General features: G+C 54.1%; 1 protein-coding gene across 1 annotated transcript in view; it reads right to left on the bottom strand.

Moving 5' to 3' along the window:
• Positions 1 to 17,934, bottom strand: part of LOC138355035 (MAGE-like protein 2) — a 62,883-nt gene that overhangs the window by 15,416 nt on the left and 29,533 nt on the right. The gene's annotated exons all lie outside the window — the stretch shown is intronic.

Here is a 17,934-nt window from a genome sequence, read left to right as displayed (position 1 = left end):
AGGGGTACACTGCCACTCTGGAGGGAGGGGGTACACTGCCACTCTGGAGGGAGGGGGTATACTGCCACTCTGGAGGGAGGGGGTGTACTGCCACTCTGGAGGGAGGGGTACACTGCCACTCTGGAGGGAGGGGGTACTGTGCCACTCTGGAGGGAGGGGGTACACTGCCACTCTGGAGGGAGGGGGTATACTGCCACTCTGGAGGGAGGGGGTACACTGCCACTCTGGAGGGAGGGGTACAATGCCACTCTGGAGGGAGGGGGTACTGTGCCACTCTGGAGGGAGGGGGTACTGTGCCACTCTGGAGGGAGGGGTACACTGCCACTCTGGAGGGAGGGGGTACTGTGCCACTCTAGAGGGAGGGGTACACTGCCACTCTGGAGGGAGGGGGTACTGTGCCACTCTGGAGGGAGGGGGTATACTGCCACTCTGGAGGGAGGGGGTACTGTGCCACTCTGGAGGGAGGGGGTACAGTGCCACTCGGGAGGGAGGGGTACACTGCCACTCTGGAGGGAGGGGTACACTGCCACTCTGGAGGGAGGGGGTACACTGCCACTCTGGAGGGAGGGGGTACACTGCCACTCTGGAGGGAGGGGGTACACTGCCACTCTGGAGGGAGGGGTACACTGCCACTCTGGAGGGAGGGGTACACTGCCACTCTGGAGGGAGGGGGTATACTGCCACTCTGGAGGGAGGGGGTACTGTGCCACTCTGGAGGGAGGGGGTACTGTGCCACTCTGGAGGGAGGGGGTACACTGCCACTCTGGAGGGAGGGGTACACTGCCACTCTGGAGGGAGGGGTACACTGCCACTCTGGAGGGAGGGGGTACTGTGCCACTCTGGAGGGAGGGGGTGTACTGCCACTCTGGAGGGAGGGGTACACTGCCACTCTGGAGGGAGGGGGTACACTGCCACTCTGGAGGGAGGGGGTACACTGCCACTCTGGAGGGAGGGGGCTACTGTGCCACTCTGGAGGGAGGGGGTACACTGCCACTCTGGAGGGAGGGGGTACTGTGCCACTCTGGTGGGAGGGGTACACTGCCACTCTGGAGGGAGGGGTACACTGCCACTCTGGAGGGAGGGGGTACACTGCCAGTCTGGAGGGAGGGGGTACACTGCCACTCTGGAGGGAGGGGGGTACTGTGCCTCTCTGGAGGGAGGGGGTACACTGCCACTCTGGAGGGAGGGGTACACTGCCACTCTGGAGGGAGGGGTACACTGCCACTCTGGAGGGAGGGGGTACTGTGCCTCTCTGGAGAGAGGGGGTACACTGCCACTCTGGAGGGAGGGGTACACTGCCACTCTGGAGGGAGGGGGGTACTGTGCCACTCTGGAGGGAGGGGTACACTGCCACTCTGGACGGAGGGGTACACTGCCACTCTGGAGGGAGGGGGTACACTGCCACTCTGGAGGGAGGGGGTACACTGCCACTCTGGAGGGAGGGGTACACTGCCACTCTGGAGGGAGGGGTACACTGCCACTCTAGAGGGAGGGGTACACTGCCACTCTGGAGGGAGGGGTACACTGCCACTCTGGAGGGAGGGGGTACTGTGCCTCTCTGGAGGGAGGGGGTACACTGCCACTCTGGAGGGAGGGGGTACACTGCCACTCTGGAGGGAGGGGTACACTGCCACTCTGGAGGGAGGGGTACACTGCCACTCTGGAGGGAGGGGGTACACTGCCACTCTGGAGGGACGGGGTACTGTGCCACTCTGGAGGGAGGGGTACACTGCCACTCTGGAGGGAGGGGGTACTGTGCCACTCTGGAGGGAGGGGGTACTGTGCCACTCTGGAGGGAGGGGGTACTATGCCACTCTGGAGGGAGGGGTACACTGCCACTCTGGAGGGAGGGGGTACACTGCCACTCTGGAGGGAGGGGGTACACTGCCACTCTGGAGGGAGGGGGTACTGTGCCACTCTGGAGGGAGGGGAACACTGCCACTCTGGAGGGAGGGGGTACTGTGCCACTCTGGAGGGAGGGGGTACTGTGCCACTCTGGAGGGAGGGGGTACTGTGCCACTCTGGAGGGAGGGGGTACACTGCCACTCTGGAGGGAGGGGGTACACTGCCACTCTGGAGGGAGGGGGTACTGTGCCTCTCTGGAGGGAGGGGGTACACTGCCTCTCTGGAGGGAGGGGGTACACTGCCACTCTGGAGGGAGGGGGTACACTGCCACTCTGGAGGGAGGGGTACACTGCCACTCTGGAGGGAGGGGTACACTGCCACTCTGGAGGGAGGGGTACACTGCCACTCTGGAGGGAGGGGTACACTGCCACTCTGGAGGGAGGGGTACTGTGCCACTCTGGAGGGAGGGGGTACTGTGCCACTCTGGAGGGAGGGGTACACTGCCACTCTGGAGGGAGGGGGTACACTGCCACTCTGGAGGGAGGGGTACTGTGCCACTCTGGAGGGAGGGGTACTGTGCCACTCTGGAGGGAGGGGGTGTACTGCCACTCTGGAGGGAGGGGTACACTGCCACTCTGGAGGGAGGGGTACAATGCCACTCTGGAGGGAGGGGGTACTGTGCCACTCTGGAGGGAGGGGGTACTGTGCCACTCTGGAGGGAGGGGTACACTGCCACTCTGGAGGGAGGGGGTACTGTGCCACTCTGGAGGGAGGGGTACACTGCCACTCTGGAGGGAGGGGGTACTGTGCCACTCTGGAGGGAGGGGGTACTGTGCCACTCTGGAGGGAGGGGGTATACTGCCACTCTGGAGGGAGGGGGTACTGTGCCACTCTGGAGGGAGGGGGTACAGTGCCACTCGGGAGGGAGGGGTACACTGCCACTCTGGAGGGAGGGGTACACTGCCACTCTGGAGGGAGGGGGTACACTGCCACTCTGGAGGGAGGGGGTACACTGCCACTCTGGAGGGAGGGGGTACACTGCCACTCTGGAGGGAGGGGTACACTGCCACTCTGGAGGGAGGGGTACACTGCCACTCTGGAGGGAGGGGGTACACTGCCACTCTGGAGGGAGGGGGTACACTGCCACTCTGGAGGGAGGGGTACACTGCCACTCTGGAGGGAGGGGTACACTGCCACTCTGGAGGGAGGGGGTATACTGCCACTCTGGAGGGAGGGGGTACTGTGCCACTCTGGAGGGAGGGGGTACTGTGCCACTCTGGAGGGAGGGGGTACACTGCCACTCTGGAGGGAGGGGTACACTGCCACTCTGGAGGGAGGGGTACACTGCCACTCTGGAGGGAGGGGGTACTGTGCCACTCTGGAGGGAGGGGGTGTACTGCCACTCTGGAGGGAGGGGTACACTGCCACTCTGGAGGGAGGGGGTACACTGCCACTCTGGAGGGAGGGGGCTACTGTGCCACTCTGGAGGGAGGGGGTACACTGCCACTCTGGAGGGAGGGGGTACTGTGCCACTTTGGTGGGAGGGGTACACTGCCACTCTGGAGGGAGGGGTACACTGCCACTCTGGAGGGAGGGGGTACACTGCCAGTCTGGAGGGAGGGGGTACACTGCCACTCTGGAGGGAGGGGGTACTGTGCCTCTCTGGAGGGAGGGGGTACACTGCCACTCTGGAGGGAGGGGTACACTGCCACTCTGGAGGGAGGGGGTACTGTGCCTCTCTGGAGGGAGGGGGTACACTGCCACTCTGGAGGGAGGGGTACACTGCCACTCTGGAGGGAGGGGTACACTGCCACTCTGGAGGGAGGGGGGTACTGTGCCACTCTGGAGGGAGGGGTACACTGCCACTCTGGACGGAGGGGTACACTGCCACTCTGGAGGGAGGGGGTACACTGCCACTCTGGAGGGAGGGGGTACACTGCCACTCTGGAGGGAGGGGTACACTGCCACTCTGGAGGGAGGGGTACACTGCCACTCTGGAGGGAGGGGTACACTGCCACTCTGGAGGGAGGGGTACACTGCCACTCTGGACGGAGGGGTACACTGCCACTCTGGAGGGAGGGGGTACACTGCCACTCTGGAGGGAGGGGGTACACTGCCACTCTGGAGGGAGGGGTACACTGCCACTCTGGAGGGAGGGGGTACACTGCCACTCTGGAGGGAGGGGTACACTGCCACTCTGGAGGGAGGGGTACACTGCCACTCTGGAGGGAGGGGGTACACTGCCACTCTGGAGGGAGGGGGTACTGTGCCACTCTGGAGGGAGGGGTACACTGCCACTCTGGAGGGAGGGGGTACTGTGCCACTCTGGAGGGAGGGGGTACTGTGCCACTCTGGAGGGAGGGGGTACTATGCCACTCTGGAGGGAGGGGTACACTGCCACTCTGGAGGGAGGGGGTACACTGCCACTCTGGAGGGAGGGGGTACTGTGCCACTCTGGAGGGAGGGGTACACTGCCACTCTGGAGGGAGGGGGTACTGTGCCACTCTGGAGGGAGGGGGTACTGTGCCACTCTGGAGGGAGGGGGTACTGTGCCACTCTGGAGGGAGGGGGTACTGTGCCACTCTGGAGGGAGGGGGTACTGTGCCACTCTGGAGGGAGGGGGTACTGTGCCACTCTGGAGGGAGGGGGTACTGTGCCACTCTGGAGGGAGGGGGTACACTGCCACTCTGGAGGGAGGGGGTACTGTGCCTCTCTGGAGGGAGGGGGTACACTGCCTCTCTGGAGGGAGGGGGTACACTGCCACTCTGGAGGGAGGGGGTACACTGCCACTCTGGAGGGAGGGGTACACTGCCACTCTGGAGGGAGGGGTACACTGCCACTCTGGAGGGAGGGGTACACTGCCACTCTGGAGGGAGGGGTACACTGCCACTCTGGAGGGAGGGGTACACTGCCACTCTGGAGGGAGGGGTACACTGCCACTCTGGAGGGAGGGGGTACACTGCCACTCTGGAGGGAGGGGTACACTGCCACTCTGGAGGGAGGGGTACACTGCCACTCTGGAGGGAGGGGTACACTGCCACTCTGGAGGGAGGGGTACACTGCCACTCTGGAGGGAGGGGGTACACTGCCACTCTGGAGGGAGGGGTACACTGCCACTCTGGAGGGAGGGGTACACTGCCACTTTGGAGGGAGGGGTACACTGTGCCACTGTGCAGGGAGGGGTACTGTGCCACTCTGGAGGGAGGGGTACTGTGCCACTCTGGAGGGAGGGGGTACTGTGCCACTCTGGAGGGAGGGGTACTGTGCCACTCTGGAGGGAGGGGGTACTGTGCCACTCTGGAGGGAGGGGTACTGTGCCACTCTGGAGGGAGGGGTACTGTGCCACTCTGGAGGGAGGGGTACTGTGCCATTCTGGAGGGAGGGGTACACTGCCACTCTGGAGGGAGGGGTACTGTGCCACTTTGGAGGGAGGGGGTACTGTGCCACTCTGGAGGGAGGGGTACTGTGCCACTCTGGAGGGAGGGGTACACTGCCACTCTGGAGGGAGGGGTACTGTGCCACTCTGGAGGGAGGGGTACTGTGCCACTCTGGAGGGAAGGGTACACTGCCACTCTGGAGGTAGAGGAAAGGCAAGTATAGAGGCAGGGTCGTGAGGATATCGGTGGGGGGGGTGGCGCCCCCTGCAGTGCCAGTGTGGGGGGTGGCGCCCCCTGCAGTGCCCGTGTGGGGGGTGGCGCCACCTGCAGTGCCCGTGTGGGGGGTGGCGCCCCCTGTCAGCCGTGGAGGTGACACAGCGTGACGCCGTACAGTGGAGGGCCGCCACTGTCAGCCGTGGAGGTGACACAACGTGACGGCCGTACAGTGGAGGGCCGCCACTGTACGGCCGGGGAGGTGACACAGCGTGACGCCGTACAGTGGAGGGCCGCCTCTGTCAGCCGGGGAGGTGACACAGCGTGACGCCGTACAGTGGAGGGCCGCCTCTGTCAGCCGGGGAGGTGACACAGCGTGACGGCCGTACAGTGGAGGGCCGCCACTGTACGGCCGGGGAGGTGACACAGCGTGACGGCCGTACAGTGGAGGGCCGCCTCTGTCAATCTTGTCTCCTGATTGAATATTTATGCAAATTCGTTTTTCCAGAGCTGTGGAGGTCTCTCTCTCGGGGCTTGTGCCCTTATTCCACGGGGGTGTGTTTGTGTTTATGCTTGTGTTTGTTTCTTTGTGAGCACTCTGTGTTTCTTAGTGAGCACTCTGTGTTTGTTTCTTAGTGAGCACCCTGTGTTTGTTTCTTAGTGAGCACTCTGTTTGTTTCTTAGTGAGCACTGTGTTTGTTTCTTAGTGAGCACCCTGTGTTTGTTTCTTAGTGAGCACTCTGTGTTTGTTTCTTAGTGAGCACTCTGTGTTTGTTTCTTAGTGAGCACTGTGTGTTTGTTTCTTAGTGAGCACTCTGTGTTTGTTTCTTAGTGAGCACCCTGTGTTTGTTTCTTAGTGAGCACTCTGTGTTTGTTAGTGAGCACTGTGTTTGTTTCTTAGTGAGCATCCTGTGTTTGTTTCTTAGTAAGCACTCTGTGTTTGTTTCTTAGTGAGCACTGTGTGTTTGTTTCTTAGTGAGCACTGTGTGTTTGTTTCTTAGTGAGCACTGTGTTTGTTTCTTAGTGAGCACTGTGTGTTTGTTTCTTAGTGAGCATCCTGTGTTTGTTTCTTAGTGAGCACTGTGTTTGTTTCTTAGTGAGCACTGTGTGTTTGTTTCTTAGTAAGCACTCTGTGTTTGTTTCTTAGTGAGCATCCTGTGTTTGTTTCTTAGTGAGCACTGTGTGTTTGTTTCTTAGTGAGCACTGTGTTTGTTTCTTAGTGAGCACTGTGTTTGTTTCTTAGTGAGCACTGTGTTTGTTTCTTAGTGAGCACTCTGTGTTTGTTAGTGAGCACTGTGTTTGTTTCTTAGTAAGCACTCTGTGTTTGTTTCTTAGTGAGCACTGTGTTTGTTTCTTAGTGAGCACTGTGTGTTTGTTTCTTAGTGAGCATCCTGTGTTTGTTTCTTAGTGAGCACTGTGTTTCTTAGTGAGCACTGTGTGTTTGTTTCTTAGTAAGCACTCTGTGTTTGTTTCTTAGTGAGCATCCTGTGTTTGTTTCTTAGTGAGCACTGTGTGTTTGTTTCTTAGTGAGCACTGTGTTTGTTTCTTAGTGAGCACTGTGTTTCTTAGTGAGCACTGTGTTTGTTTCTTAGTGAGCACTCTGTGTTTGTTAGTGAGCACTGTGTTTGTTTCTTAGTAAGCACTCTGTGTTTGTTTCTTAGTGAGCACTCTGTGTTTGTTTCTTAGTGAGCACTGTGTTTGTTTCTTAGTGAGCACTGTGTGTTTGTTTCTTAGTGAGCACTCTGTGTTTGTTTCTTAGTGAGCACTGTGTTTGTTTCTTAGTGACCACTGTGTTAGTGAGCAACCTGTGTTTGTTTCTTAGTGAGCACTGTGTTTGTTTCTTAGTGAGCACTGTGTTTGTTTCTTAGTGAGCACTCTGTGTTTGTTTCTTAGTGAGCACTGTGTTTGTTTCTTAGTGAGCACTCTGTGTTTGTTTCTTAGTGAGCACTGTGTTTGTTTCTTAGTGAGCACTGTGTGTTTGTTTCTTAGTGAGCACTGTGTTTGTTTCTTAGTGAGCACTGTGTTTGTTTCATAGTGAGCACTGTGTTTGTTTCTTAGTGAGCACTGTGTGTTTGTTTCATAGTGAGCACTGTGTTTGTTTCTTAGTGAGCACTGTGTTTGTTTCTTAGTGAGCACTCTGTGTTTGTTTCTTAGTAAGCACTCTGTGTTTGTTTCTTAGTGAGCACTGTGTGTTTGTTTCTTAGTGAGCACTCTGTGTTTGTTTCTTAGTGAGCACTCTGTGTTTGTTTCTTAGTGAGCACTCTGTGTTTGTTTCTTAGTAAGCACTCTGTGTTTGTTTCTTAGTGAGCACTGTGTGTTTGTTTCTTAGTGAGCACTCTGTGTTTGTTTCTTAGTGAGCACTCTGTGTTTGTTTCTTAGTGAGCACTCTGTGTTTGTTTCTTAGTGAGCACTCTGTGTTTGTTTCTTAGTAAGCACTGTGTGTTTGTTTCTTAGTGAGCACTGTGTGTTTGTTTCTTAGTAAGCACTGTGTTTGTTTCTTAGTGAACACTGTGTTTGTTTCTTAGTAAGCACTGTGTGTTTGTTTCTTAGTAAGCACTGTGTGTTTGTTTCTTAGTGAGCACTCTGTGTTTGTTTCTTAGTGAGCACTGTGTTAGTGAGCATCCTGTGTTTGTTTCTTAGTGAGCACTGTGTGTTTGTTTCTTAGTGAGCACTGTGTTTGTTTCTTAGTGAGCACTCTGTGTTTGTTTCTTAGTGAGCACTGTGTTTCTTAGTGAGCATCCTGTGTTTGTTTCTTAGTGAGCACTCTGTGTTTGTTTCTTAGTGAGCACTCTGTGTTTGTTTCTTAGTGAGCACTGTGTTTGTTTCTTAGTGAGCACTCTGTGTTTGTTTCTTAGTGAGCACTCTGTGTTTGTTTCTTAGTGAGCACTCTGTGTTTGTTTCTTAGTGAACACTGTGTGTTTGTTTCTTAGTGAGCACTCTGTGTTTGTTTCTTAGTAAGCACTGTGTGTTTGTTTCTTAGTGAGCACTGTGTGTTTGTTTCTTAGTAAGCACTCTGTGTTTGTTTCTTAGTAAGCACTGTGTTTGTTTCTTAGTGAGCACTGTGTGTTTGTTTCTTAGTGAGCACTGTGTTTGTTTCTTAGTGAGCACTGTGTGTTTGTTTCTTAGTGAGCACTGTGTTTGTTTCTTACTGAGCACTCTGTTTGTTTCTTAGTGAGCACTCTGTGTTTGTTTCTTAGTGAGCACTGTGTTTGTTTCTTAGTGAGCACTCTGTGTTTGTTTCTTAGTGAGCACTGTTTGTTTCTTAGTGAGCACTCTGTGTTTGTTTCTTAGTGAGCACTGTGTTTGTTTCTTAGTGAGCACTCTGTGTTTGTTTCTTAGTGAGCATCCTGTGTTTGTTTCTTAGTGAGCACTGTGTGTTTGTTTCTTAGTGAGCACTGTGTTTGTTTCTTAGTGAGCACTGTGTTTCTTAGTGAGCACTGTGTTTCTTAGTGAGCACTCTGTGTTTGTTTCTTAGTGAGCACTCTGTGTTTGTTTCTTAGTGAACACTGTGTTTGTTTCTTAGTGAGCACCCTGTGTTTGTTTCTTAGTGAGCACTCTGTGTTTGTTTCTTAGTGAGCACTGTGTTTGTTTCTTAGTGAGCACTCTGTGTTTGTTTCTTAGTGAGCACTGTGTGTTTGTTTCTTAGTGAGCACTGTGTTTGTTTCTTAGTGAGCACTGTGTTTGTTTCTTAGTGAGCACTGTGTTTCTTAGTGAGCACTCTGTGTTTGTTTCTTAGTGAGCACTCTGTGTTTGTTTCTTAGTGAACACTGTGTTTGTTTCTTAGTGAGCACCCTGTGCTTGTTTCTTAGTGAGCACTGTGTTTGTTTCTTAGTGAGCACTGTGTTTGTTTCTTAGTGAACACTCTGTGCTTGTTTCTTAGTGAGCACTGTGTTTGTTTCTTAGTGAGCACTGTGTTTGTTTCTTAGTGAGCACTCTGTGTTTGTTTCTTAGTGAGCACTGTGTTTGTTTCTTAGTGAGCACTCTGTGTTTGTTTCTTAGTGAGCACTGTTTGTTTCTTAGTAAGCACTCTGTGCTTCTTTCTTAGTGAGCACTCTGTGTTTGTTTCTTAGTGAGCACTGTGTTTGTTTCTTAGTGAACACTCTGTGCTTGTTTCTTAGTGAGCACTGTGTTTGTTTCTTAGTGAGCACTGTGTTTGTTTCTTAGTGAGCACTCTGTGTTTGTTTCTTAGTGAGCACTGTGTTTGTTTCTTAGTGAGCACTCTGTGTTTGTTTCTTAGTGAGCACTGTGTTTGTTTCTTAGTGAGCACTGTGTTTGTTTCTTAGTGAGCACTGTGTTTGTTTCTTAGTGAACACTCTGTGCTTGTTTCTTAGTGAGCACTGTGTTTGTTTCTTAGTGAGCACTCTGTGTTTGTTTCTTAGTGAGCACTGTGTTTGTTTCTTAGTGAGCACTGTGTTTGTTTCTTAGTGAGCACACTGTGTTTGTTTCTTAGTGAGCATCCTGTGTTTGTTTCTTAGTGAGCACTGTGTTTGTTTCTTAGTGAGCACTCTGTGTTTGTTTCTTAGTGAGCACTGTGTTTGTTTCTTAGTGAGCACTCTGTGTTTGTTTCTTAGTGAGCACTGTGTTTGTTTCTTAGTGAGCACTCTGTGTTTGTTTCTTAGTGAACACACTGTGTTTGTTTCTTAGTGAGCACTGTGTTTGTTTCTTAGTGAGCACTCTGTGTTTGTTTCTTAGTGAGCACTCTGTGTTTGTTTCTTAGTGAACACTGTGTGTTTGTTTCTTAGTGAGCACTCTGTGTTTGTTTCTTAGTGAACACTGTGTGTTTGTTTCTTAGTGAGCACTGTGTGTTTGTTTCTTAGTGAGCACTGTGTGTTTGTTTCTTAGTGAGCACTGTGTGTTTGTTTCTTAGTGAGCACTGTGTGTTTGTTTCTTAGTGAGCATCCTGTGTTTGTTTCTTAGTGAGCATCCTGTGTTTGTTTCTTAGTGAGCACTCTGTGTTTGTTTCTTAGTGAACACTGTGTGTTTGTTTCTTAGTGAGCACCCTGTGTTTGTTTCTTAGTGAGCACTCTGTGTTTGTTTCTTAGTGAGCACTGTGTTTGTTTCTTAGTGAGCATCCTGTGTTTGTTTCTTAGTGAGCACTCTGTGTTTGTTTCTTAGTGAGCACTGTGTTTGTTTCTTAGTGAGCACTCTGTGCTTGTTTCTTAGTGAGCACTGTGTTTGTTTCTTAGTGAGCACTCTGTGTTTGTTTCTTAGTGAGCATCCTGTGTTTGTTTCTTAGTGAGCACTCTGTGCTTGTTTCTTAGTGAGCACTGTTTGTTTCTTAGTAAGCACTCTGTGCTTGTTTCTTAGTGAGCACTGTGTTTGTTTCTTAGTGAGCACTGTGTTTGTTTCTTAGTGAACACTCTGTGCTTGTTTCTTAGTGAGCACTGTGTTTGTTTCTTAGTGAGCACTGTGTTTGTTTCTTAGTGAGCACTCTGTGTTTGTTTCTTAGTGAGCACTGTGTTTGTTTCTTAGTGAGCACTCTGTGTTTGTTTCTTAGTGAGCACTGTTTGTTTCTTAGTAAGCACTCTGTGCTTCTTTCTTAGTGAGCACTCTGTGTTTGTTTCTTAGTGAGCACTCTGTGTTTGTTTCTTAGTGAGCACTGTGTTTCTTAGTGAGCACTGTGTTTGTTTCTTAGTGAGCACTGTGTTTCTTAGTGAGCACTGTGTTTGTTTCTTAGTGAGCACTGTGTTTGTTTCTTAGTGAGCACCCTGTGTTTGTGGTACTCGTACGCTAGCTCCTGGGCCCGGCATTGATGAAGTTATCACATTTGTAGAGTAATTCTAGCAGGCAGAATGTGATTGTTAATTTGTGTATATTTATTTTAGTTTACTATGTGTAAACTCGGCCAGCCTGGTTTACTGTTACACAGTCGGGGGTTTGTTGGTAAATATACACAACTTATCCCACAACTGTTATCTTGAGGTTATCTTGAGATGATTTCGGGGCTTTAGTGTCCCCGCGGCCCGGTCCTCGACCAGGCCTCCACCCCCAGGAAGCAGCCCGTGACAGCTGACTAACTCCCAGGTACCTATTTACTGCTAGGTAACAGGGGCAGTCAGGGTGAAAGAAACTTTGCCCATTTGTTTCTGCCTCGTGCGGGAATCGAACCCGCGCCACAGAATTACGAGTCCTGCGCGCTATCCACCAGGCTACGAGGCCCCTCAAACGGCCCGTACGAGGACTGTGGTCATATAACAAACTATAAATGTTTACTATTAATTTCATGTAAATTATACGACATATGGTGGATTAGTGTACAGTGTAAGGTTAGTACTACACACTATTATTGTAAACATGGGTTAGTACAAAGTTAAATGGGTGTTGTTAACTGTGTAGTTGATAAGGCGTCATTAGGCAGTGTGTGAGAGTTGTTACAACACCTGTGGTCGGCCACATTCCTGGAAACACAAACCGTAACTGTATTTTATTTTGTTACAACTTGTAATAAAGTTGTTACATCTTGACTTAACGTGTTTATGACGTATTAGAACGTTGTTACAACTTGCTATATTGGTTGTTATAACTGGTTAGGTGGTGTTAAAACTTGTTCGAACGTTGTACCAACGTCGTAGTTTCGGTGTGTGTTTGGCCACATGTGGGCCTGGTCTGGGGCCATGTCATGACCTGTGTAGTGGCCGCCAGGTCATGCGGGGAGCCTCACAGGTTATGCTGGTGGTCAGGTCAACTAACACCTCCAGGTACCAACCTGACCCGCCGGAGGAATGGGCTATAAAAATGCTGTAAACATATAGAGTAGAGGTGTGTGAGGTGACGTGTGATGCTGTGTAAAGAATTAAACTCACGTTGTTTGGGGGTGTAGCGCCACTCCATAACCACCTACCTTATCCTATCTTAACAGTTAATGGGCCAAGAACATGATATAGATAATTGGCAATACGGATACTCAGATGTTTCTCGTTGTTGTAGAGGTTGTTGTGGCAATGACCTGTGGGGTGGAATAGTCTACCGTGTGTGATGCATGTTGCAAACCTCAGGGAGCAGCCCCTCTCTTTGTTTACTTTGTCTGCCAGCATGACTGCCCCCCCCTCCCCCCCTCTTCCCCTCTCCCCCCTCCCCCCCCTCTTCCCCTCTCCCCCCCCTCTTCCCCTCTCCCCCCCCTCTTCCCCTCTCCCCCCTCCCCCCTCCCCCCCCCTCCCCCCCCCCCCCCCGAGGCCTCTTGGTTCCAATATTATAAGTTTATTTAACACTAGCAAGGAGGGCCTGTAGTTTTACGGTACATTTCATTAAGTTAAAGCATAGATAGCAGTTTTCTATTAATTTAAATCCTGAAACTGCTGTTTTTAGGACACGTAATGTGTGTGTGTGTGTGTGTGTGTGTGTGTGTGTGTGTGTGTGTGTGTGTGTGTGTGTGTGGGTGTGTGTGTGTGTGTGTGTGTGTGTGTGTGTGTGTGTTATGACGTCACGATCACATTCTCCTTAAATTGGTTAATGGCTAAATATAGAAAACTAATTACATCTATGACGCTTACTATGTTAACACGCTGTGTCGGATTTCCAACAATAGCTACATTGTATAGTGTAGTCTGCGTGTCACGGGATGCTTCACCTACACCTTCGTCAAACGTAACAAAAGCCATGTAGATCACACTGGCACCTCCATATTATGTGCCACACTCCCGCTTGGCTAATGTCTTACTGTAGGCAATAATTCGGTAGTCCGGCTATAGCTTATGTTTTCATAAGTGCTTAAATAACAGTGTGGCGATCGCTGTACGTAGAGCTGTGTGGGAGGGTCGACACTACGCTTCACTACAGTCAATGGCAACTTCAAAACCTGCAAGTTATACCTGGCGCCCTAATTACATGGAGAAATAATGTAGTTGTCAGATAATTTCTTGTTTATTTGGGACGATGGAGCAAGAATATTGCATAGTTGAGACAGACAGACAGACGGAGCTAATGTTTACACCAGTGCTCAGGGCTTTCACTGGACCAAATCTCTAATGAAAGAGATCAGCACACATACTTGGCCGTCTTGAGGCGTTGTCAAGAGTGACCACGACACCCCCACACGCCGCTCAGACAGACGGAGCTAATGTTTACACCAGTGTTCAGGGCTTTCACTAGAGCAAATCTCTAATGAAAGAGATCAGCACACATACTTGGCCGTGTTGAGGCGTTGTCAAGAGTGACCACGACACCCCCACACGCCGCCTCAACTTCACGCACCGTCACACAACTTTCCTAATCATCTTGCCTCACATTGATGGCAAGAATGGCATCAATGTGAGGCCATTGATGTAGTGAAGAGTATTGAGGGAATGTGAGGGGTAATGAGAAGGTGAGACGTCACCGCCTCATTACTCTGAGAGTGGGGAGAAGTGGCAGTCTACCCGCACAAGAGCCGCTAAGTGACCAGCCACACACTAAACCATCCAAAGTTCACCACCACAAGCAGTGTTGCAACAGCTAATTACAGAGCTGCTCCCCACCTGAGCAGCATCAGGTGGGAGGAGCCACCAGCCACACGGCGGGCTCGGGGGACCGGCCGGGCCTCGCCTCCCGTCTACCCTCCGTCCTCTTGGGGACGGTGGCTAGACGGGCTCTGGTGAGGGGCTAGACGGGCTCTGGTGAGGGGCTAGACGGGCTCTGGTGAGGGGCTAGACGGGCTCTGGTGAGGGGCTAGACGGGCTCTGGTGAGGGGCTAGACGGGCTCTGGTGAGGGGCTAGACGGGCTCTGGTGAGGGGCTAGACGGGCTCTGGTGAGGGGCTAGACGGGCTCTGGTGAGGGGCTAGACGGGCTCTGGTGAGGGGCTAGACGGGCTCTGGTGAGGGGCTAGACGGGCTCTGGTGAGGGGCTAGACGGGCTCTGATGAGGGGCTAGACGGGCTCTGACGGACCGTCGACCAGCACCGTCGACCAGCACCGTCGACCAACACCGTCGACCAGCACCGTCGACCAGCACCGTCGACCAGCACCGTCGACCTACACCGTCGACCTACACCGTCGACCTACACCGTCGACCAGCACCGTCGACAAACACCGTCGACCAGCTCCGTCGACCAGCACCGTCGACCAGCACCGTCGACCAGCACCACCGAGGCAGCATAATACACCGCCAGGTTTTATCACACTATGTAATCATTATTGTCAGTAAACTCCTGAGTTAAGTGAGCTCATCGTTATGAGGTGTTGCCTCACATTATAACACCTCGGAGGAGCAGGGAGCAGTGAGGGAGAGTGTAGGAGGGAGGTAGGGAGCCTTCAGGAGTGAGGGAGGGAGGGAGGGAAGGAGGGAGAGAGAGGGAGGGAGGAAGGGAAGGAGGGAGGGAAGATAATGCTACTCTGGATGAGGCCGCGTTGTCTTAGGTAATAACATTAACGTTGTATAAAGCTCCATCATAACAATATAGTTAGTGGGCGCCGTCTGCCACCATGTTGTCAGTGTTGGGGGGCTGGCACCCTCCTGCCACCATGTTGTCAGTGTTGGGAGGCTGGCACCCTCCTGCCACCATGTTGTCAATGTTGGGAGGCTGGCACCCTCCTGCCACCATGTCAGTGTTGGGAGGCTGGCACCCTCCTGCCACCATGTTGTCAGTGTTGGGAGGCTGGCACCCTCCTGCCACCATGTTGTCAATGTTGGGAGGCTGGCACCCTCCTGCCACCATGTTGTCAGTGTTGGGAGGCTGGCACCCTCCTGCCACCATGTTGTCAGTGTTGGGGGGCTGGCACCCTCCTGCCACCATGTTGTCAGTGTTGATGGGCTGGCACCCTGCCACCATGTTGTCAGTGTTGGGGGGCTGGCACCGTGCCACCATGTTGTCAGTGTTGGGAGGCTGGCACCCTCCTGCCACCATGTTGTCAGTGTTGGGGGGCTGGCACCCTCCTGCCACCATGTTGTCAGTGTTGGGAGGCTGGCACCCTGCCACCATGTTGTCAGTGTTGGGAGGCTGGCACCCTCCTGCCACCATGTTGTCAGGGTTGGGAGGCTGGCACCCTGCCACCATGTTGTCAGTGTTGGGGGGCTGGCACCCTCCTGCCACCATGTTGTCAGTGTTGGGAGGCTGGCACCCTCCTACCACCATGTTGTCAGTGTTGGGAGGCTGGCACCCTCCTGCCACCATGTTGTCAGTGTTGGGAGGCTGGCACCCTCCTGCCAACATGTTGTCAGTGTTGGGAGGCTGGCACCCTGCCACCATGTTGTCAGTGTTGGGGGGCTGGCACCCTCCTGCCACCATGTTGTCAGTGTTGGGGGGCTGGCACCCTCCTGCCACCATGTTGTCAGTGTTGGGGGCTGGCACCCTCCTGCCACCATGTTGTCAGTGTTGGGGGCTGGCACCCTCCTGCCACCATGTTGTCAGTGTTGGGGGGCTGGCACCCTCCTGCCACCATGTTGTCAGTGTTGGGGGCTGGCACCCTCCTGCCACCATGTTGTCAGTGTTGGGGGGCTGGCACCCTCCTGCCACCATGTTGTCAGTGTTGGGAGGCTGGCACCCTGCCACCATGTTGTCAGTGTTGGGGGCTGGCACCCTCCTGCCACCATGTTGTCAGTGTTGGGAGGCTGGCACCCTCCTGCCACCATGTTGTCAGTGTTGGGGGGCTGGCACCCTCCTGCCACCATGTTGTCAGTGTTGGGGGCTGGCACCCTCCTGCCACCATGTTGTCAGTGTTGGGAGGCTGGCACCCTGCCACCATGTTGTCAGTGTTGGGAGGCTGGCACCCTCCTGCCACCATGTTGTCAGTGTTGGGAGGCTGGCACCCTGCCACCATGTTGTCAGTGTTGGGAGGCTGGCACCCTCCTGCCACCATGTTGTCAGTGTTGGGAGGCTGGCACCCTGCCACCATGTTGTCAGTGTTGGGGGGCTGGCACCCTGCCACCATGTTGTCAGTGTTGGGAGGCTGGCACCCTGCCACCCTGCCACCATGTTGTCAGTGTTGGGAGGGTGGCACCCTGCCACCATGTTGTCAGTGTTGGGAGGCTGGCACCCTCCTGCCACCATGTTGTCAGTGTTGGGAGGCTGGCACCCTGCCACCATGTTGTCAGTGTTGGGGGGCTGGCACCCTCCTGCCACCATGTTGTCAGTGTTGGGGGGCTGGCACCCTCCTGCCACCATGTTGTCAGTGTTGATGGGCTGGCACCCTGCCACCATGTTGTCAGTGTTGGGGGGCTGGCACCCTGCCACCATGTTGTCAGTGTTGGGAGGCTGGCACCCTCCTGCCACCATGTTGTCAGTGTTGGTGGGCTGGCACCCTGCCACCATGTTGTCAGTGTTGGGAGGCTGGCACCCTCCTGCCACCATGTTGTCAGTGTTGGTGGGCTGGCACCCTGCCACCATGTTGTCAGTGTTGGGAGGCTGGCACCCTCCTGCCACCATGTTAGTGTTGGTGGGCTGGCACCCTGCCACCATGTTGTCAGTGTTGGGAGGCTGGCACCCTGCCACCATGTTGTCAGTGTTGGTGGGCTGGCACCCTGCCACCATGTTGTCAGTGTTGGGAGGCTGGCACCCTGCCACCATGTTGTCAGTGTTGGGGGGCTGGCACCCTGCCACCATGTTGTCAGTGTTGGGAGGCTGGCACCCTGCCACCATGTTGTCAGTGTTGGGGGGCTGGCACCCTGCCACCATGTTGTCAGTGTTGGGAGGCTGGCACCCTCCTGCCACCATGTTGTCAGTGTTGGTGGGCTGGCACCCTGCCACCATGTTGTCAGTGTTGGGAGGCTGGCACCCTCCTGCCACCATGTTGTCAGTGTTGGTGGGCTGGCACCCTGCCACCATGTTGTCAGTGTTGGGAGGCTGGCACCCTCCTGCCACCATGTTAGTGTTGGTGGGCTGGCACCCTGCCACCATGTTGTCAGTGTTGGGAGGCTGGCACCCTGCCACCATGTTGTCAGTGTTGGTGGGCTGGCACCCTGCCACCATGTTGTCAGTGTTGGGAGGCTGGCACCCTGCCACCATGTTGTCAGTGTTGGGGGGCTGGCACCCTGCCACCATGTTGTCAGTGTTGGGAGGCTGGCACCCTGCCACCATGTTGTCAGTGTTGGGGGGCTGGCACCCTGCCACCATGTTGTCAGTGTTGGGAGGCTGGCACCCTCCTGCCACCATGTTGTCAGTGTTGGGAGGCTGGCACCCTGCCACCATGTTGTCAGTGTTGGGGGGCTGGCACCCTCCTGCCACCATGTTGTCAGTGTTGGGAGGCTGGTACCCTCCTGCCACCATGTTGTCAGTGTTGGGAGGCTGGCACCCTGCCACCATGTTATCAGTGTTGGGGGGCTGGCACCCTGCCACCATGTTGTCAGTGTTGGGAGGCTGGTACCCTCCTGCCACCATGTTGTCAGTGTTGGGAGGCTGGCACCCTGCCACCATGTTATCAGTGTTGGGGGGCTGGCACCCTGCCACCATGTTGTCAATGTTGGGAGGCTGGCACCCTCCTGCCACCATGTTGTCAATGTTGGGAGGCTGGCACCCTCCTGCCACCATGTTGTCAGTGTTGGGAGGCTGGCACCCTCCTGCCACCATGTTGTCAGTGTTGGGGGGCTGGC

Source organism: Procambarus clarkii, chromosome 65 (genome assembly GCF_040958095.1).
Source record: "Procambarus clarkii isolate CNS0578487 chromosome 65, FALCON_Pclarkii_2.0, whole genome shotgun sequence".
NCBI lineage: Eukaryota > Metazoa > Arthropoda > Malacostraca > Decapoda > Cambaridae > Procambarus > Procambarus clarkii.
The sequence above is the reverse complement of the archived record's forward strand: the minus strand, read 5'-3'. Positions and strand labels throughout refer to the sequence as shown.